At 36.4% G+C, this 23,735-nt stretch overlaps 1 protein-coding gene and 1 pseudogene across 1 annotated transcript in view; both read right to left on the bottom strand.

Annotated features, from left to right (window-relative positions):
* ALG10 (ALG10 alpha-1,2-glucosyltransferase) overlaps positions 1 to 23,735 on the bottom strand; it is a 285,651-nt gene that overhangs the window by 242,869 nt on the left and 19,047 nt on the right. The window lies entirely within an intron of this gene.
* LOC109449848 (cytoplasmic dynein 1 intermediate chain 2-like) lies at positions 18,574 to 20,999 on the bottom strand (annotated as a pseudogene).

The following is a 23,735-nucleotide window of genomic DNA, read 5'->3' as shown; positions in this document are numbered from 1 at the left end:
AGCTGACAAAAAAAATCTCCTAAAACTAATAAGTGATTAGAGTAAGGTTGCGGGATGCAAGGTTAATATACAAAACTCAATTGCTTTCCTATATACTAACAATGAACAAATGGATTTTGAAACTAAAAACACAATAGTATTTAGGTTAGCACCCCCAAAATGAAACACTTAGGCATAAATCTAACAAAAAACACATATAAGATATATATGAGGAAAACTATAAAACTCTGATGAATAAAATCAAAGAACTAAATAAATGGCGAAATATTGCATGTTCATGAATAGGAAGACTCAATATTGTCAAGATGTCATTTGTTCCCAACTTAATCTACAGATTCGATGCAATGTCAATAAAAACCCCAGCAATTTACTTTACCAATATCAACAAACTGATTATAAAGCTTATATGAAAAGGCAAGAGACCGAGAATATAGTGTGTGTGTGTGTGTGTGTGTGTGTGTGTGTATTCATAGAAAACTAAAGTGAGAGGATTGACACTATCCAACTTTAAGACTTAAAATAAATCCATAATAATCAAGACAGTCTGGAATTGGGCGGAAAAAGATAAATAAATTAATGGAAAAAAATAGAGAGCCCATAAATATAGACTCTAACATATAGTCAATGGATCTTTGACAAAGAGGCAAAGACAATATAATGGAGCGAAGACAGTTTTTTCAATAAATGGTGCTGGAACAACTATACATCCACATGCAAAAATAAATAAATAAATAAGTCTAGAACAGATCTTGACATCCTTCACAAAAATCAACTCAAATGGATCACAGACCTAAATATAAAACACAAAACTATGAAATTCCTAGATGATGACAGGAGAAAGCCTAGATAACCTATCCAATTTTTTTTAGATACAACACCAAAGACATGATTTATAAAATAAATAATTGATAAGTTGGACTTTATTAAAATTAAAAAATTCTTCTCTTTGAAAGACATTATCAAGAGAATTAGAACACAAGCCACAGACTGGGAGAAAATATTTGCAAAAATACATCTGGTGAAAGACTGTTACCCAAAATATACAAAGAACTATTAAAACTAAAACAATAAGAAAACAAACAACCCAATTATAAAATGGGCCAAAGACCTTAGCAGACACCGCACAAAAGAAGATGCAGTGATGGAAAATTAGCATATAAAAAAATGCTCCAAATCTTATGTCATCAGGGAAATGAAACAACAGTGAGACACCACCATATACCTCTATTAAAATGCCCCAAATCTGAAATACTGACAACATTGAATGATGATGAGGATGTGGAGCAACAGGAATTCTTAAACATGACTGGTGGGGATGCAAACAGTACTGCATCCAAAATGGTACATTTGGAAGACAGTATGGTGTTTTCTTACAAAATAAACATTCTTTTACCATCAGATCCAGCAACTGTGCTCCTTGGTATTTACTCGAGACATTGAAAGCTTATGTCCATTCAAAACCCAGCACAAAGATGTTTATAGCAGCTTTATTCATAATTGCTAAAACTTGGAAGCAACCAAGATGTCCTTCAGTGGGTGAATAAATAAATTGTGGTACATCTAAACAATGACGTATTACTCAGCACTAAGAAGAATGAGCTATCAAGCCATGAAAAGACATGGAGGAATCTTAAATACACTTCATTAAGTGAAAGAAGCCAATCTGAAAAGGCTACATACTGCATGAGTCCAACTACGTAATATTCTGGAAAGGGCAAAACTGTGGAATCAATAAAAAGACCAGTAGTTGCAAGAGTTAGGAGAGATGAACAGGCAAAGGTCAGAGGATTTTAGGACAGTAAAAGTACTGTGTATGATACTATAATGATGGCTGTGTACGACTATCATCATACATTTGTCCAAACTCATATAATGTACACCACCAGGAAAGAACCCTAAGTGAACCCAAAACTATGGGTTTTGAGTGACTGTGATGTGTCAATTCAGGTGCATCCATGGGAAGAAAAAAGGAAAGAAAAAAAGAAATGTACCACTCTGGAGAGTGACATTAATAATGGAGGAGGCCATGCATGTGAGGGCAGGGGACACATGGGAAATCTCTCTCCCTCCCTCTAGATTTTGTTGTAAACCTAAAACAACTCTAAAAAATAGTCATTAAAAAAAACGTTGATGCTTTATTTCCATGGTATCGTAAAGTACCAGAAAACATTTTCAGACTTATTAGATTATGATTATGATTTTTTTCTATTTTGTAATTGTTAATTTTGGGTTGGTATTGGCTAGCACTTCAATTCTTTTTTACCTGCTTCGCTCTGACTCTTCTATTTGCTCTCCAGACAGCAATTTGTTCCCATGGAGTAGAATAAGAAATATGTGAGCAGCCTGGCTTAATATTATGTTTTGCTCTTTTGATGGCAGTACATCCATTATACGAAGCAAAAATAACACTTAAAACTTGCTGCTGCATACTTTTTCCAGCTGTACATTTTGCATAAATTGGATCATTTCTTCAATAAGGAAATTTTTCTGTTTGAATTTAAAATATAGAACAAACTTTGATTTAATTAAATGTGTAACTCATCATTCTGCATTTGTAAATGCCCACCTTTGTAAACACTGAAAGCATCAAAGATGTTTTTTCCCTGCTGAAAGGAAAAATGTAATAAATTGTGAAATGTACACAGATGTTACAACATAAATAAAAATTAGAATTCAAGAATCATTTCAATAGAATCCTGAAAGTGGGTAAGAAACTACACTAAAATTTCTAGTATAAATTATTGTTTCACAAGATCACTAATTCTTACCTCCCGTACAAACTGATACAAAAATTTAAATAAAATAACCAAACAGTTTGCTTTTGTTTAAAATATGTTTATTAGCAAGGTAAGAAATTCACAATACTTAGTATTCTAATTTTGGTTATTTTTTATAATCATGCATTTTGTCTTAATTTGAAGCTGAAGCCTTCAAAAGAACTTTAGTCTCAATGTTATAGTTACTATGTAACTAATTTTATAAATAGTTACTGCCATGTTTCCCCGAAAATAAGACTGGGTCTTATATTAACTTTTGCTCCAAAAGATGCATTAGGGCGTATTTTCAGAGGATATCTTATTTTTTTTATATACAACAATCTACATTTGTTCAAATACAGTCATGTCATCTTCTTCTGGAACATTGTCATAACATACTTAAATGTGTCTGTCTGGCTGACGATCTTACCTGGGGCTTATTTTCGGGGTAGGTCTTATTTTCGGGGAAACATGGTATGTAACTATTATAACTGCATTACTAAAGTGAAAAAGATACCTCTTTATTGAATATTCGAGAAAGTTTGTTATTAAAGCCATTAGAAGTCTTGCTATCTCTATTAACTGTAATGACATAAAGGATCTTTATATTTATCATCTGGCTTATGGCAGAAACACAGCGAGAACACTTCCATAGCATGCATATTTTTAACTCTTTTTTTATTAGTTTCAGATATACAAAACTATGTAATATTTAGACATTTCACCCCTCACAAAGTGATAACCCCTCTCCCCCAATCTATTGCCCCTCTGACATATCATGCATATTTTAACGAACTCGTACAGAACCAAACAAACTGTCAGTTTCTGAAGCCTGGAAAATCCATTTATTACGTGTAAGAAGTAGAAAGACTTAATTTATTAAAGAGCTGTTCAGTTTTTATCATATCTAGATACCTAATCCATTTAAATAAGCTACATTGTTACTCTATTTATGATAGGGTACTTGTATCGTACTATGAATGAACAAAATAGGTACTTTGAAGACTGCAACAGAAACATAAGTTGCCACAAATTCATTACAGTGTAAAATATTGACTTAAAAAATGTTGATAACTTTATCAGTTGTCCCTTTATAATTGTCTTATTTTAAAACTTTTCCATGTGTTGATTTCTTTATTCCATTAGATCATTTTGCTCCATGATATGTTCCAGGGCCCTCTGATGAAAACTAAGATGAAGTTGCTATTTATTTACTATACAATGTTAAAAACTGTTTGGAATAAAATAAATTATAATTCCTATAGGTAACTGATTATTCCAAGGTCTTGTTGTATGGGTAATAACACAGATAATATTGGTGCCTTAAGGAGTTTCATTAGGATGGAGGTGAAAATCATCACATAAGAAGTATTTGTATCTATCTAATATACATGTTTTACTTATTTATTCCATTATCTTTCTCTCCAAAGGAATTTGGTTTCTTTGTTACTATGTATTATTATTGATGTGCACAAAATTTTCAACTATGTACACTTTTCATAAAATACACAACTACAAGTTACCTTTAAATTATCTTGCTTATAGGGATTTGTTCTCTTAAGTTCTTGTAGTTTTAGTGCCTATTTTCTGAATCTATTAGTATAAATGTCTATTTTTAATGCATTGCTTTTTTAAATAGTTCTATACTGAGTATTTTTATTTTAGTGGTTATTTAAAAATAAACTCTGATGTTCCATCTTGAAAATACACATGTGCCTTATTTAGTTCTGCATCTAACTAGAATATATCTCTAATATCTTATGCTATGAGTATAAAGCAAGGACCCTATTCATGAATATCTGCATACCCACCACAGAGGGATCTTGGGATAAGGGTAACTTTTCCAAAGTTAAACATCTCTTACAAATGATATCATAATACAGTAGTATGATGGATACTGTTATCCATTCCCTTAAAAAGGTAATTCTATATTGTTTTGAGTAGCTATTATGGATATCAATCATTGTTTTCAGGCATATTGTATTTGTGCTGGACATAGGCAAGGAAGGCAGAAAATGTACTGATCACATTTGAATGATCCAACTATTCCCTATATGAATCCTAAATAGCCGTGTATAGAAAAGAAATAGTAATTGTCATTGAAGTTTCCCATATGGAAAATATACATAAACTTCTTTTGATGCATTTAATATAACATTTAAATGTGATGTCTAGATTAGAATATTTAAAACATTGTCAAATTATTTCCCTGAATTCTAGTCTTAAAAACAGTATTCTTACTGTAGTCCATCTCATAAACAATCTCTTATTCTTTTAAAAGCATAACAATAAACAATGTTTTTATTTTTTTATTTTCAGAAACCACTTTTACCTCTTGGTCACATACCATAATAAGATATACTAGATGTTACAAGTTACAATCAGGTTCCAAGGTAAACTGTGGTCTTCTGAATTTTATCTACTTCCATAAATATAGATGTAGATATAGATATATAGATAATATAGATATAGGTAATATATAGAGACAGAGATAGGTAGAGATATAGATGAGAGAAAGAGAGAGAGAAAATTTCCCAATTATTCTAGTAGCAATTTAGTGTATCTAAGGACAAATGTTAATACCTTTCCATTTTGCATTTAATATATGACTATTAGAGCCATATCACTGAAATAATTAAGAAAAAATTTAGGTGCAGTTTGATCCAGCCAGGAAAATAGACATTTATATATTTCTACTACAGGATTTCAATATAGAAAATTGGTTACTTAAGTTTGGGAGCGTTGAAAGAACAAAACGGAGATGCTAAGATAACTCAGAGATAATAACTGTAGAAATTGGCTACCACCCCAAAACTGGTGGAATAAAAGATTGGGGTTCTCAGAAATTAGGAGCTTGGAGGTGAGGTTTTGTGTAATAGGTGCTCATGTTTTTTTAAGGAGAGAGCTGTCTTCGGTCCTACTACATAGGTAGTACCTTGACAGCGTGAAGGAGTATTCTCTGACTTGTGAGGAAGGGGTAGTGGCATCAACAAGTTTATGCTGGTGTCCTTGAGGGGACAAAATGAGAATGGTTCTGGAATCGCACAAAAGAGGCTGAAAACTGGAGCCAACTGCCCCTCCTGGGTGAATGCTGCTGCTCCTTTGATGATGAAGGAAGATCAAAAACAGGAGGAAAGACATTCTCTGGGACTGCTATCTGGTAGTATTATATAATTATTCTTAATCTTAGCCGCTCATTAGAATCACTTAATTTAAAAAACCCAGATACCCAGTCCTCACTTGTAGACAATGAAATCTGAATTTGTGGACGTGGAAATTAGGCACTAATATTCTTTAAAGTTCCCCACATGTATTCTAGTGTGCAGCCAAGGTTGAGAACCACTGCCCTCATGCCTCTTATTGTCAGAGGCCCTCTAGCAAATGAAGTAATATAGTTTGCAGTTCCTGCTCCAGAACCGTTGTCACGCAGCAGCCTACCCATCTGTGCCCTCGTACCTGCCCCAAAAGAAAGGACAGTCCATGACACTGATCCCTTTCATGGACTTTGCTTCACCTTTGTTTCCCTGTTTGACCCCAAGGGATGGCTGGTTAGTCAATGATGGGTAAGATTCCTCAAGGAAGGAAAATCTAAGCCAGGCACAGTCACATGGGGGCCATCTGGAAAACTCATGGGGTTGACAGAGGTGGGCACAGACCCGATCTTTCCCCGGCTAAGGAGAGCTTCTGCCTCTGTGGCTACATTCCTTCCCACATCCTGCTTGGGAAGAGATTCAATGATGTGATAATATCAGCTCTCTATCTATTCATATGCATAAAGTTTTGTCCCTTGGGGAGGTACATACATCCTGAGACTTACCGTGCCGGCTGCTTGCAGGTAAGGGTGATTTATTTGAATCAGTTTCCTAGTATAATGTGTGAGATTCACAGACCTTGAGATTAACAAGCTTTACTTCCTTTACTTCCCCATTTGTTAATCAATAAAAGCTATGTGTTGGCCCGATCTGGGGCTCAGTCCTTGAGGCTGGAGTCCCTTGGCCCCACTTGCACGCTATTCTTGGCTACTATATTTCTTAACCCTGCACCACCCTTCTCGCTTCCACAACTCTTGTTGCGCTGGACGCGACACAAAACCATAGAAAAGAGTATAAAAAGGTGGATGTGGAGTAGAGAGATAATAGTTAACTAATCAGCAAAAATGTGAACATTTCTTGGCAATTAAGGCCAAAAAATTTGCAGAAATGGTATACAAGAAATTATTTATAATGTGTTTAACATATTGTACAGTATCTGTCAGAATGACTCAATTTAAAACTCATCTGGTCCAGACTATATGATTTGTAAATTCATTTATTACATAATGAGTCAAACTTCTATAATATAGTTAATAAATATGTTCAAATTATAGAAGAGTAGGAAAAAGTCTTTAAGATATAATAAATGTGATTGTACTACCTTGATTATCTTAATTCCCATCACATATTTCTGAAATCAAACAAGCTTTCATACAAATGAACCATTTTAAATCTAAAATATTAGCCCCTTTCATAATGAAAGAGAATGTAGATCACTTAAAAAATTTTAAATGACGTTATTGCTTCCCAATAGATTTGTGTACTGAATAAAGAACCTGACCCACATCACAAGTCCTTGGACATAAATTACCATGCTGCCTTTAGTGAGATATGCTCGAAATTCTACACACACTGAATTAGAGACAGTCAAAAAGATATAAGTACACACACATGATTTGATTTGACTTCCTTAGCTGAATGTATTAATAAATCTTAAACGGTAATGTATTATTCTGAACTGAGGCTGATCTGCTAAGAATCTAGATAACCAGAGACTCAGTAAGATAGTTGGAGTTGGAACTTGCAAACCTCTTAACTTAATATCAGATTATTTGATCTCATTGACTTGGATGTATAAGCCATAGAAGCTGATGCTATTAAACATAAAATGTTATTTGTAGCTTTCATTGCTTGGAGCCTCTGTGTATACACTGAAAGAAAAGTCCCTCTGATAGTTGAACTGCATCTGTAGTCTTTCTGGTGTAAAGCATCTACTACTCAAGATGATTCACCAGGAATTATCTGCATCACTGGAAATTAAAATGAATGAACAAATTGGCATTCTACATTACACATGAAAAGTCTCATAATTTTGGTTAAGGTGAATGATTTGGTCATCCAACATCAAGACTCTAGATTGAAAGCCCATCATATCTTTCCCTAAAGATTCCTGAACCCGCTGCCTGCCTCTGTATTCTAACACCTTTACTTATAAAATGAATTGTTTTAAACTTTGATTAACACTTTTTAAGGCTATCTGTCTGGTATCCTCACATATCATTTTCTTATCTCCTTATTCGGTTATAAATGACCAAAAGTCAGATCTCTCTTGTAAAAATTTGTAACATAGATGGGATTACAGAACAAGGGGTCTCAAAGATTTCAAACATCCAAACCCGTCTCCTCCACATTCTCATTTTATGAAGGAAGTTCTGATGTCATGTGTTGTGGTAGATCTTGAATGCAGGTCTTTAATTCTACTGATCACTTACCAAAGTGAATGCATCTCCCACCAGGTGATCAATATATCGTTGTTGAGGAAATGAGTGAAGACATGAATAAAGATATTAAAGAAATAATGGATGAGTAAATTATAACATCTTAAATTCACACAAATATAGAAGTTCAGTTCTCATAGAGACAAGATTTGTTGAACGAGCTCCTGAATGTCATCACTCATGACCCTGTCAGCAATTCCTATTTAATCAAATGTCACCTTTAAAATACATAACACAGATTACTCAATCTGAATACCAAAGCGATCTTGCCAGTTTCAGATAAGGCAATAAATCTTGAGGTTGATACAACATAATTATACTTTGGACTTCAGTAATCTTGGACTTTGCCTGCCTCCTTGTTAGCCTGAGAAAATCTACTGCATGTGTCAAGAACACAAGAAATCATGTTGTTTCCACTTAAAAGATATCATACACTTATTCTTTGATGTATCATTAAAATAATGACAATACTAATGTTTGAGGGTCCAAGATGATGGATTAGGTGAATGCTATGCCCGCTGCATCCCAGGATCACCAAAATTACAAATAAATTATAGAACAATCAACATCAAGAATCATCTGAAGACTAGCTGAACACATCCCCTATAACTAAGGCTATAGAGAAAAGACCAGTAGAAGCAGGGGAGACACAAAACAGGCTGACCTCTAACCTACAGACAGTGGTGGGACACCAGGAGGGACACCTCAATGGCAGAGGTCTCTCTCTCTGGAAGAGGAAGGGGTCACAGACCCATACCAGGCTCCCCAGCACAGGGGTCTTGTGCCAGGAAGAAGAATTTGCACAACACCTGGCAGTAAAAATCAGTGAAGACTCTGTCTGCCCATCCCAGTGAGATGGAGGGCAGCTGGAAACCCAAACACCCTCTGAAACGGCCAGCACACAGCTTCATTTGCTTCCAAACATTCACCTGGTCTCCAGTGGATGGGCAGTAACTCAAGAGGTACCAGAGATATACAGGGAAAGATAGAGTTGTGAGGCTTCAGAGCGAGGGCTAGAAAGAGAGCAGCCATTATCTTTGTGTGGAGCCTGCCTCACATATAGCCTACAGGAGGGCACCATCTTTTCTATGTTGAACCCTCCCCCAAAGGGCCAAACCTGAGACCACATCGGTCTAGTAAAATCCATGCATGTGCACCACCTGGATGACACCCTGGGTCCCTGCCTGCCCAGCACAGCGAGTACTGTATCATCCAGGTCACTCTTGGCTACTGAGCGGCCAACAGCACCCTACAAGCTGTGGAAGCTATTTACAGTAGCAGACTGCCGACAGCAGCTTGGGGAACTTTTGGGGATGGCCAGGCAGTGAGATGAGTCACAACTTCTGCCATAGCCTCTCTTGGGAAGCTGTCAGGAACCTGCAGGCCTGGAGTGAGTAGGGACTGGCTGCAGTGTTCCCAGGGTGTTTTTGTGAAGTGGTCATGGGTCAGCACTGTTGTAAGAACTGAAATTGCATTAATTTTGTAAAAACCACCACCCACACCACCCTATAGCTCCCTGGAACCTCACCCTGCCCAGCTAGTTCTGCATCACCAAAGTCACTCTCAACACCAGGTCAACCAATCTGGCCCACACACCTAAAATAGACCCTTTCAACAGCTCAGGCTTATGTGCAGCCAACAGGTAGCAATAGGCCTAAAGGTCCCTGGGCCTTTTGCAAATATGCCCCAAGCCCAATACTGGTGGGAACCAGCATTGGTTCAAAGTGAGGCCACTCTCACACACCTCAAGGTCCAGTATAAGCAGCAGCCAACCACATGAGCTTTCTGCCTCATATCAGGTAACCACAGGCCAGTCACAAGAGAGGCTGAAATTGGCCTGCATGGGAGCACTTCCCAAAAGACACCAGAAACAGCACACCCTGAGGCCAGCTTCAGAGCACTATCTGATTAGCCACACAAGCAACACACCCAGAGGGTGGACTTTACAGGCACAAGAGCCCACAAGGGCAAACCCCACTCAAAGGGGTCAGCCCCCACACAGCAGCTCATACACTGTGGGCCAAGCCAACCCTCACAGTCAATCAGCCTGGAAGTCAATCCCGCCACTGATGCACTGAAAGAAATCTAGGCTCAACTATTAACAGGAGAATACACATAAGGGACACTCCTAGAACAGATGCACAGGAGATCAGGGAGAATGCACCATTGGGCTATGCAGGACACATACTACATAAGGCCACTCAGCAAAGACTGAGAGGCATAGGAGATCTACCTAATACATAGAAGCAAACACAGAGTGACAGCCAGAATGGGGAAAGAAAGAAACATGTCCCAAATAAAACAATAGGAGAAACCTCTGTCTCTGGTAGGTTGTTTGTCTCCATTTTGTTTAGCTCTATTTCCAGAGTTTAAAACACTGATTATAAGAATGCTTAAGGAACTTAGTGAGCATTTCAACAAAGAGATAGTAAACATAAAGGAGGACATAGACACCATAAAAAAGAACCAGTCAGAAATAAATAAAATAACAGAAATGAAGACTATATTGGAAGGAATCAATAGCAGATTAGATGAATCAGTGATTTGACAGACAAGGTAGTAAAAAATATCCAATAAGAACAGCAAAAAGGAAAAAAGAATAAAAAAAAACAAAGATAGTTTAAGGAACCTTTGGGACAACATCAAATACAACAACATTCGCATCATAGGAGTACCAGAAGGAGAAGAGAGGGAGCAAGGGATTAAGAACCTATTTGAAGAAATAATGACTGAAAATGTCCCTAAACTGGCAACGGATATAGACATATAAGTCCAGGAAGCTCAGAGAGTCCCAATCAAGATGAACCCAAACAGGCCCACACCAAGACACATCACAATTAAAATGGCAAAGGTTAAAGACAAAGAGAGAATCCTAAAAGCAGCAGGAGAAAGACAACTAGTTACTCACAAGTCACATCATTCAAAATTGAATCAAAAAAAAAAACCATACTAAGGAATAAATTTAACTAAGGAAGTGAAAGACCTGTACTCAAAAAATTGTAAGACATTGAAGAGACAAATTGAAGAAGATACAAATAAATGAAAACATATACCATGCCTGTGAATAGGAAAAATGAATATAGTTAAAATGTTCATATGACCCAAAGCAATGTAGTGATTCAGTGCAATTCCTATCAAAATACTAATGGCATTTTGCACAGAGCTAGAACAAATAATCCTAAAATTTCTACAGAACCATAAAAGACCATGTATAGACACAACAATCCTGAGAAAGAATAAAGCTGAAGATATCATTCTACTGATATCAAACTATATTACATGTTATAGTAATCAAAACAGCATGGTATTGGCATAAAAACAGACACATAAATCAAGGGAACAGAATAGACAGTCCAGAAATAAATGCATGCCTTACAGGTAGGTATGGAGAAAAAGGCATTTGCCAGATACACAGCTGAATTCCAGTTACTGGGGATGTGTTAATTTGCTCAGGCAAATTAACCACATCTGGTATAACAGCTGCAATTGGAGTCACTACATGGTTAAGTTTACAATAATCAATTGTCATTCTCCAAGATTCACCTGTCTTTTGCACAGGCCAAATAAAAGAGTTGAATGGGGAAGTGGTAGGAATCACCACTCCTACATCTTTCAAGTCCTTGATGGTGGCATTAATATCTGTAATCCTTTCGGGGATGAAGCATTGCTTTATATGTATCATTTTCCTGGGTAGAGACAGTTCTAATGGCTTCCACTTGGCCTTTCCCACCATAATGGCCTGCACTGTATAGGTCAGGAAATCAATCTGTGGGATTTCTGCCAACTTCTAAGTACATCTATTCTAATTATGCATTCTGGAACTGGGGAAATAACCACAAAATAGATTCAGGGACCTACTGTCCCCACTGTGAGATAAACCTGAGCTAAAACTCCATTGATCACCTGACCTCCATAAGCCCCTACACTGACTGGAGGGTAACAAAGTCACTTTGGGTCTTCCAGAATCAGTGTCAGTTTAGAGCCAGTGTCCAGTAGTTGTTGAAAGGTTTGATTTCCTCTTCCCCAAAGTACAGTTACCCTGATAAAAGGCCATAGGTCACTGGGGAAGGCTGGGAGAATGATTAACAGTGTAAATCTTTGGTAGTATACCTGAGTATATATTCCTCAAGGGAACCTGGCCTTGCCTTTATTAAAGGGTTTTGGGGTATGTAAACTCGCTCAAGTCAGGGAATTAAATCAAGGCCTACGACTCTCTGTTTTTATGATTTGAGTTAGACTTTTGTTCACTTGACCTAGTAGTTTTCTGCTTACACAGATCCAGTAAGAATTTTAAGCTTACCATCTATTTCACTTCTAGGAACACCATGATTAAATAGTCAATACCATAAGTCTATAAGATACAAGAGTCAGAAAAATTTGATTACTTCTTTGTCTCCGCTGTTCATTACAATAACCACACCCACCTTGTCTTTGGCCATTAGTTGGTCCTTGCCACCCCAGGATCCACTTACTCCCATTGGGGTTAGATTTTCCAGTTGAGTGGCTATGGTTCCCACTCTCAGTTCTGGCCTACAGAGAAGAGTGATCATGTTGCTCTTCAAGAATGCTGGAAATCCCTTCACAAATTTATTTCTCAAAGTTTTGGTGAACGGTATATGTTCTACGTGCAGACCATCCCAGTGTAGGTGAGTAGGTCAGACATAACAAATCCACTCTAACATTCCAATCTCCATAAACGTCTGCATCTTTTTCTCTACATTCAACCAAAGGAGGCCAGGCATTTTCACTTTGCTCACAGTGAGACATCTTTTGGTCCATGTTTTAGCGGACCAAACAAATAAATTGTTAGATCCCTTTCTAACTCCCCAAGATGCAACATTAAATGCAAAATCTCTGGTTCGGGAGCCCATATCATTAAATTAAGCCTGATGCCACTTTATGTTCTTTCCACCATTATCTCATACCCTTAGTACCCATTCACACACATGTTCCCTGGATTTGTCTGCATAAATCAGAAAACAAAAGTAGTTCTTTTGAAAGAAAGTGGACCTTCCTATGAATCACATTTTGTACCTCACCTTTAGGGGCCTGTTAGGACTTGAATCTAGATGAAGGTTTAGAAGCAAAGAGAGGTAGTAGAGATGAGCATTGAGAAGAATTAGCATAATCTTACATGAGAACTGCCTCAGGGGGGCCATTACTATTTCCTCAGGCTGTGCAAGATTAATCCTCTCAAATGGAGGTGGAAAGGCTAATTATCACTGTGGGTGGGGAAGATGCTATCAGTGGAAATGGAAAGACAACTTCCACTAGGGCTGGAAAGGCCACCTTAGCTGGGAATAAGGTGGCCAATTCCAGTGGGGTCGGGAAGGCTATTTTTACTGGTAAAAAAGACTCATCTGAATTTAGGGGATCAATGTCCTGAGCTTTGTCAAGGTCTTCTCACACATCCTCATCCCAACTTACAGGATCCCAATCTTTTCCAATCAATCAATGTAGACACCCCGTGACGCTAAAAGTTCAACTTGCATTGTAATTAGCCCAGTTGCAGAACGAGGTTCTGCATTTGATTTTCAGCAATTTTAGTCCTGTGGCTACATCTTCAGATTACTCAAATTTGAAGCATTCCCCTTAGAGGGATCAGGTGCAATTCATTCATTCATACATTTAACAAGTTTTTTTTTTATGTGTGTGAGTTTTTACCATGTACCAGGCCCTATTCTAGGTGGCGGTAATAGAGAAGTCAACTAAAAAATGTACTCGCCTTTGTGATACTAATATTATAATGAAGGGACCGAGATGTTAAGCAACAAATATATTTATAAAATTATCACAGAGTCATAAATGTGGTGAAGAATGAAAATCAGAATACCAGGATCAAAGGTAATTGAAATTAAGGGGGAAGTAGGCTATTTAAGACAGGATGTTTAGATAATACCTCTTTCACGAAGGTGCATTGGAATGGAATTATAAGGAGAACACCATGTGAAGATAAGGAGCAGTATACAGTGCCAGGCAAGAAGGCAGGGGCTCAGAACCACATTCCTTGTCTTTATTTGGGACCAGGAGCACAAAGAATGGTAATCTATGGCAGAGAGGAGTGAAAAAGGCAGTTCACCACAAAGCAAAAACAGCACAGTACAATACATTCTATTTTGGAAAGCCTAACAGGTTAAGGGAGGTAGTACATCTTTCCCTAAGGAGCACAAGATCTGAGCTAACAGGCTGGAGAACTTTGTGAGTTCTCTCTGTAAGAAGACAGAAAGACAAAGGCAGAGCAATTAGAGCAGAGGCCACCAGAAGCAAGATGACAAATCTAAAGAAAATGTACATTTCCTTACATAGTTTGGAAAAGGTGTATCTCTTCTACATGGCCATATTTCCCTGAGGATAGGATCTTTCCTGTTTATTTCTGATGTGGTCATCTGCTTTCTCCTTCTGTTGTCCCCCCAAAACAGGACCTATGAATGATTATGGAGAAAAACTGCTTATTAATATCTACACAAGATATTCATGAAGTGGGAGACATTTAGGTAAAGGCTACGGAATGGCACTCAGAGGTTATTTGAAAGACAGATATACCCCGGAGAGAGGAACTGTAGGGGCCATGATGGCCATACCAACACAGTGCGTATCAGAGGCAATTTTAAATACCTGAAGATTTTTTTTGAACCACTCGAGATGATCACAGTAGCTCCAGAAACCTTTGCGCGAAGTATAACCTTTGTGTAAGTTTCACTTTTAACTAAGATTTGTATATTTTCCAGACTCATCAATGAGGAAGGAAAGAGCAATCATACAACTGGTAAGAGCTAGGATATACAGCACACCAGGCTCGAAATTGGTGGTAGCAAAAATAATTAACAGATAATGTCAATGCACTGAAGTGTTGTCACAAGATAATGGTCTCCTGCTGCTACATAAATGTTGAAGCAAAGCACGTTTTTCAAAAACAAACATCAAAATTGAGACAGGAATTTTTATCACATAAAATAATAACCTTTAAACAACATTCTACTGCAATAATTTATTTGATACATTATATGTTGCCCTAAAAAATGCTAGAAAAAGTAATTATTTTATAATACGAATGTTATAATTGTGTCCTAACAATTATTTGTTGTTATATTCAATGTTATAGTTATTCAACTTGATCATAATCTGGCTTTTGTTTTTAACAATTTAAAAATATTTATTTGAGTGCATGTAATCTAATGGCAGACCATGCCCTTTATTATCAATAAGCATGTCTCATTGACAATGTTTTTAAATTCATTGTTATATATTTATCTAATACTTTCAATTGAACATTATAGTTTAATATGTCTATTTTAAAAAAAGAACTAACTTATACTTTTTTCCTAAGGAACATATCTTTTCAACTCCCAAATGATTAGAGGTAATATCACAAACCCGATGACAACTAAATAATTGCATAATGATTATTGCATGCCACTTGAATTAATACTGGAGGCTATTATCAAAGTTAGAGACCTTTGTGTATTATAACAGAGAACTTTGTGTATTATAACATTTCACCTGAACTTAAAAATAATAAACTTGGAAATAACTTTGTGCCAGTTATCAATTTACTGTTTCTCAGCTGAAGACCCTCTTTTATTTTTTGCAATAATGGACATAATAATGTAAACCTTTCTCCTTTGCCAGTTGGCACGATGTTAAGTGTTCTTAGTGTAGAGTGCTGGAGGGACCCAGCAGGAGGAAGGCTGTTTTCGTCTTGCTTTCAGGGAGCTCCTCTTAGTAAACTCTTGCAATGTGCTGCAGTCAGCAGCATTTCTCCTTGGATAGCTTCCCCAGAAGGCAACTTCCCAGTTCATCACCTTTGCAGGAGCATTACCAGTCAGTTCCACAGCACAGGGCCTCAGCGGACATTCCCCCCATCCTATGGGCCACTGCCACACCCTCTCTAATAAAGTCTGAGTCTCAGCTTTGGGAGGCAGGTTCTTGCATATTTGTTCGTTTCTTGGGTGTTCTGTGTCAGCCAAAAAGGTAGGTGCTCCCTCTTATATCTGTTGTTCTTGTATTCTGTAGAGTTCTCTTTTCCCATCAGTAGGTAATCAATTATAATTAATAAATCTTTATATTAAACATTCACTGTTAAATTACCCTGTGGTTTCTATCTCGAATAAACCCTGACTAGTACAACTTTCAGTTTCATCCCTGGGTTTTGTTTTTTGTTTTTTTAAAGTTCAGAATATAGTGAATTATTCACTTATTTTCTTACGGAGGTGATATTTATTTAATATAAAATTAACCACTTAAAAGTGTATAATTCAGTTCATTTAATACATTCACAATGTTGTTCAACCACTACCTATCTCTATCTAGTTCCAAGACACCTTCATCTCACTAAGTGGTCACTCTCCATTTCCCCTTTGCCTCAGCCCTTGAAAATCACCAATCTGCATTCTGTCTTTATAGGTCTACATAATCTAACATTTCATCTACATTTCATCTAAGTGGAAACATATGATGTAACCTTTTGTGTCTGGCTTCAGTCATATAATAAATGTTTTCAAGCTTCACTCATATCATAGCATGTATCAGTACTTAATTTCTTTTCTTTTTTTTTTAACTTATCACCAACTGATGCATCGGATAAGCCTGGGTGTTTATTACCTGTCTCCCCACAACTGAAATGAGAATGCCCCATGAGGGTAGGGACTCTGTTTTATTCACTGCTGCCTCCCTAGGATATCAAACAATGTCTGGTCATAGCAGTCCTTAAGTCGGGATTTGTCCATAGATTGACGAAATGAATAAAGAAATCAATTCTGACAGCTGCTTTAATTACCCAATGCTTTTGATTCAGAGCTTTACAAAAGCAGGAAAATTTAGTGTGAATATTCATGTGTCCATAGATTTGGTGCTGGATATGCTTGTTTTATTCTCTCCACTAAAGGACTGCTATTAAAATACAACTATGCCTTGTTTAACCAGAGGTATCCATGAGCAACAAGAATTAAATTATGAGTCACCATCAGATGACATACTAAAACAGATTATCCCACCACAAATAGTTTTTCTGTTTTTATAATTATAAAATATAGTAAAAAACACAAGCTAGATTTATTAAATTTTAAAACTAAGGTATGTACTGTTATGAAACAGTTTTCCAAGACATATTTTTGTGAAAAACAACAACAACAACAAGATGAAGAATAGTGTTCACGATGTGCTTTTATCCTAGTGGAAAATAATATGATGGTTATTGACAGCTTACTATGTGCCAGGCACTGTATTATATATGCTAGATGAATTATCTCATTTAATTATTTCAACAACACCATGTCCTAAGTACTATACCTCCAATTTTTTTCCAATTATATATCTTGTTTTTGTTTGTTTTTCTTTTTCTTCTTTTTTTTATTGACCCCCTTTATCATTTCTCCACCACCCTGCCTCTGGTAACCACCAATCTGTTCTCTGTATCTATGAGCACATATTTTGTTTGTTTTTTTTAGATTCCACATATAAGAGAGATTATATGGTATATGCATTTCTCTGACTTATTTTACATAGCATAATTCCCTCAAGGTCAATCCATGTTGTCACAAATGGCAAGATTTCATTCCTTTTATGGTTGAATAATATTATATATATATATAATTTTATTATATATAAATTTTATTATATATTTAAATAAAATATTATTTTATTTAAATTAAATATAATATTATTATAAAATATTATTTATCTATTTCTCCATCAAAGGGCACTTTGGTTGTTTCCATATCTTTACTTTTGTAAATAGTGCTGCAATAAATATGGAGTACATATATCTTTTCTTTTAAGTTAAATCGTATTTGTTTTTATTTATATATAGCTATCCATGAATTATAAAGAAGAAGGATATTAGAATGTAACTTGGATAGATGTATGCATGCTATGATTAAGAATAAAATAATCTTCCTATATATTACGGTTAGTGAGAACGTTAACAGTACAACAGGGTATTATGATTATTTAAAAATATGTGAACTATTTAATTTGTGGTTTAGAAATAACTGTACATAGTGTTATAAGTTGAAAATAATTCAGAAGAATAACTAATACCAAATATACACCTGTGTATACAAATTCAAAAACGGCTGCATTCAGTAAAGTCAATCAGTTGTATTAAAAATGACACCAATCCAAAATGTAAAAAGGGACATTTTAAGATTTGCTTGCTGCATTAAATCGATAGTTTAATACACAAAATTTCCTTTTAACTATCGTTTAGACAGAAGCATGCAAATAGTCTTAGGATCTACTTAGAGTCTTCCCCAAATCCACTATGGCTACCAATCCCCTTTTCAGGAGCTACGCGGGGATTTGGGTAGCAGCCTCCTTCTCTTTATCAGGTCGGTTTGCACCAATTTCTGCAAGTGTTCAGCTGAATCATGCCCATTCATCATTTTAGGGGACAGCATTCTGCTCTCCCTCATCGTATATAACAATCTTTCCTTCAGAATCACCCATAGCAATCTCTTTTCCAGAATGGTTCCATCTTATGCAAATAAGGGCAGGATTGCCCTCCACGGAAATTCTGGTAGTTGGTACCGCTGTGTCATTATTGAGATTCCACAAATCTAGCCTCCCCATGCCATCCACACAGGCAAACCGGGCTAGGTGGGTGAGTGACCATATAACATCATAAACATAGTATGAATTCTCTTCAAAGAAGTATAAAGGCTTGCTATTCTTAGCTGTCCCAAGTTTTACAGTCCAGTCAAATGATGCAGTGACAAAAAGATGGGAGAAGTCTACTGCTCCAACAGCTGCATGACAATGGATGCCAGTGATTGGTCCTTGATGACCCTCAAACATCTCACCGACTCCAGCTTTGCTGCCTTGGCAGAATGCTGTGTACACAGAACCTTCTTCACTCCCAACAACAAAGTTTTTGACATCTCCAACAGGGAAGGACATAGATGTCACAGCTACTGCCTTTGTTTATGAATCAATCCCATGCTATCCTGTGGATGGGAAAGCATGTATAGATTCCATGAACAATTTTTTTATCAGTACAGATGCTAATCAAATTGTGCGCATTTTGTGTTCCAACAACATTTACACAATATACAGGATGTGTGAGCACAGCAACTGACAGTGGAGTTCTTCTCACTGTGGTTCTTTCAGTGCTACGCTCATCCTAGGGCACCATTTAGCCTGAATCTGTACCACAACAAAAAAAAAAACAGATTTGGATGCAATTTTGCAAACGTAGCAATCATCACAGCTGACATGCAGCGAAACACATACACTGGGGCAGTTTTTTTGTATTTCATATTCCATATAAGGGCCACATCATCAGGCTCATAGGGAGCATCTTCACTGTTAGTATAGGAAGACACAAGTAACTCTGGATACTGAGATGACCAATTCAAACAACTAACAACCCAATGCTTTCACCAATATTCATCAAAAAATTGTTGGTTTAATGACAGTTTAGCACTGGCTTGAATATCTCATTTTTTGTCTTCCAAATCTCTTCCACTGTAGTCAAAGAAGATGTCAATCTGCTCAGAAAGAACTCTTTCTACAATTCTTGTAGAAAGGTCAAAGAAACTTAAAAAAATTTTTCTCGGAGTGCAAGACTATTGCTTTTCTTCTTCAGTCAGTTCATGAGGGGGCGCTTTACTATCATTGTCCTCATCTTTCTTTTTAAAGATTTCTCTTCTTCACTTTCAACAGGTGGTTTAGGAGTCACTAAATCTTCTCAGACTGGAGAGGACATCTTTGTGTTGACCATAACTGGAGTCTGAGTTTACTTTGTACGAGCTCTGACAATTTAGTTCATGAACTTGTTCCAAGGATGTTGCTAATCTTTATTAGAGGGATTAGTCATCATGAATTTGTACCAACTGGACAAACAGTTAACCAAGTTGACTATTTGCAAGTGCTAAACAGACTGCATGAAAAAGTTAGACAACCTGAAATTTCGCCAACAATTCATGGCTCTTGCATCATGACAATGCACCAGCTCACACAGTACTGTCTGTGAGGGAGTTTTTAGTCAGTAAACAAATAACTGTATTGGAACACCCTCCCTACTCATCTGATCTGGTCCATAATTACTTCTCTCTTTACTTGAAGATCAAGGAAGTATTGAAAGGAAGACATTTTTATGACATTCAGGACATCAAGGGTAATACAACAACAGCTCTGATAGCCATTCCAGAAAGAGTTCCAAAATCACTTTGAAAGGTGGACTAGGCACTGGCATTGGTGCATAGCTTCCCAAGGGGAGTACTTGGAAGGTGACCATACTGATATTCAGCAATGAGATACGTAGCACTTTTTCTAGGATGAGTTCGTGAACTTAATTTTTAGACCTCGTATGTCACGATTTCTCGAGGAGGAGGAAAGTCAACTTGTGTCATTTTAGCCATTCCAAGTTTAATATATCCTTGTCTGGATCCCACTGAACCATCTACAGAATCTTGGCTTCCAACTTCACTTGCAGTGCTCACAGATTTGGAGGATGGAGACCTAGTAGGAGGAGAGACAATGGGGGATTCTGGAATTAGTCCCATGCTTTAAAGCAATGCTTCAGTTTCTCTCTCTCTCTTTTTTTTCAAGATCCGATTCTTCTTGCACAGGAGAGCAACTGCTTCCTTCTTCTAATCAGTTTCCTTTTCTTTTTTTTTATCCCTTTCTTCTTCTATCTTCTTTTCCTATCTGACTTGGGCCAACTGCTGCTTCTTTTGTTCCAACTCTGCCTTTAATTCACTTTTGTCCAACATGTTTGTGACCTGTCAGGTGGTGGGATGGGAAAGAGTCCTCCTGCCTGCAAGTGCCAGGTAATGTCCTTTCCTTCACTCTCAATGCCAACTATCGCCACCACTAGCTCCATGACTTCCTGAAGCACCTATATTTTCTAGTTAGTGTTTTCATTTTCTTCAGATAAACACCCAGAAGTAGAATTGTTAGATTGGTAGTTCTATGCCTAATTTTTCAGGAACTTCCTTACTGTTTCCTCTAGTGGCAGCACCAGTAACACTCCCACCAACAGTGCACCAGGGCTCCCATTTTCTACATCCTTGCCAGCACATGTTTTTTTCTTTTTGACAACAGCCATTGTAACAGGTATGAGATGATACCTCATTGCAGTTTGGATTTGCATTACCCCAGTGATTAGTGATGTTAAGCATCTTTTCATGTACCCGATGGCCATCTGTAAGTCTTCTTTAGAAAAATGTCTGCTCGGATCTTCTGCCCGTTTTCTAATTGGTTGCTTCTTTGCTATTGAGTTGTACAAAGTTCTTTATATAATTTGGATATTAGTCCCTTATCAGATATATGATTTGCCAGTATTTTCTCACATTAAGTAGGTTGCCTCTTTATTTTGTTGATGGTTTCCTTTGTTATGCAGAAGCCTTTTAGTTTGATGTAGTCCCACTCATTTATTTTTGCTTTTGTTGTGATTGCTTTTGGTGTCACATTTAAAAATCATTGCCAAGACATACGTCAAGCAGCTTACCACCTAGGTTTTCTTCTAGGAGTTTTACGGTTTCAGGTTTTACATTCAAGTCTTTAAACCATTTTGAGTTAAATTTTGTGTAGGATGTAAGACAGTGGTACAGTTTCACTCCTTTGCGTGTATCTGTCTAGTTTTCCCAACACCATTAATTGAAGAGGCTAGTTTTTATTATAAATGAATGTCGAATTTTTTCAAATGTTTTTTCTGCATCTTGAGATGATCATATGATTTTTTTGCCCTACATTCTATTAATGTGGTGTGTCACACTGACTGAGTTGTAGATGTTGAACAATCCTTGTAACCCTGGAATAAATTCCAATTAATCATTTTAATGTAGTGTTAAATTTAGTTTGCTAATACTTTATTGAGGATTTTTGCAACTATGTTTATCAGGGATATTGGCCTGTAATTTTCTTGTGGTGTCCTTTCTTGTTTTGGTATCAGGACAATGCTGGCCTCATGAGTATGGGAGAGTTCTCTGCTCATCTATTTTTTTGAAGAATTTGAGAAAGAGTGATACTAATTTTTCTTTGACTGTTTGGTAGAACTCACTAGTGAAGCCATCTGATCTTGGACTTTTGTTTGTTGGGAGGTATTTAATTACTGATTCAATTTTTTTTTACTACTAATTGGTCTGTTCTGATTTTCTATTTCATCATGGTTCAGCCGTGGTAGTTTGCATGTTTCTAGGAATTCATGTATCTTTTAAATTGTTCAATTTGTTGGTATATAATTGTTCATAGGAGTTTCTTATGATCCTTCATATTTCCATGATGTCAGGTGAACATTCTTTCATTTCTGATTTTAGTTGAGTCCTCTCTCTAATTGTTTTATGCATTTATCTTTCAAATCATATGTGAAAACAGGAAGTGTTACAAACAAAACATACAATAATTCTGGCTTTATATTTATTTACATAGTTACCTTTACTGGAGTTCTTTACTTCTGTGTAAGCCTTCAAGTTACTGTCTATTATCTTTTCACTATACCATAAAGGACTCACTTTAATATTTCTCGTAGGACAAATATACAGCTTTTGTTTCTCTATGAATGTCTTAATTATTCTTTCATTTTTGAAGAACAGTTTCATCAGATACAAAATTTTGGGTTGATAACATTTTTCTTTCAGCACCCTAAACATGTCATCCCACTGTTTTCTGGCTTGTATAATTTCTAATGGGAAATCAGTTATTAATCTTACTGAGAATCACTTGTTAATCTTACTGAGAATCACTTGTAGGTAATGAATCATTTCTCTGTTGCTACTTTCAAGATTCTCTCTTTGTCTTTAGACAGTTTATTACAATGTGTCTCAATGTGAATCTCTTTGACTTTATTTTATTGGAGTTCAATGAACGTCTTGGATTTGTAGATTCATGTATTTCATCAAATTTGTCAGGTTTTTCAGCCATTATTTCTTCACATTTTCTTTCTTCCTTTTTAACTTGCTTTTCCTTTCTAGGGCTGCCATAATGCTATATTAATTGTAGTGGGCCAGCGGGCCAGCCGCCACAATTAATACAATTAATAGTTCCTAAAAAGTTCCTTAGGACCTCTTCACTTTATTTCACTTTTCTTTTTCTGCTACTCACAGTGGATAATATCAATTGTTCTATCTTTGAGTTTATAAGTTTTTTTTTTTCTGCCTACTCAAATATACAGTGTATCCCTATTAGTGAACCTTGCATTTTATCTATTATATTTTTTTCACCAAAACTTCTATTTGGTTCCTTTTTATAATTTCTATGCCCTTATTGATATTGTGTATTTCCTGAGACATCAGTCTCCTGATTTCATTTAGTTCTTTGTCAATGGTTTGCTCTTTGAGCAAATTTAAGACAGTTGATTTTAAGTTTTGTCTAGTAAGTCCAATGCCTGGGTCTTTTCAGTTATGGTATCTGTCCTTTATTTATTTTCTCCCCTCTGTGGATGGGCCAGACTTTTCTGAAGTATTTATTTATTTATTTATTTATTTATTTATTTATTTATTTATTATGCC

The sequence above is a fragment of the Rhinolophus sinicus genome, chromosome 1 (assembly GCF_057876585.1).
Source record: "Rhinolophus sinicus isolate RSI-liver-muscle chromosome 1, RSI-T2T, whole genome shotgun sequence".
Taxonomy (NCBI): Eukaryota; Metazoa; Chordata; class Mammalia; order Chiroptera; family Rhinolophidae; genus Rhinolophus; species Rhinolophus sinicus.
The sequence above is the reverse complement of the archived record's forward strand: the minus strand, read 5'-3'. Positions and strand labels throughout refer to the sequence as shown.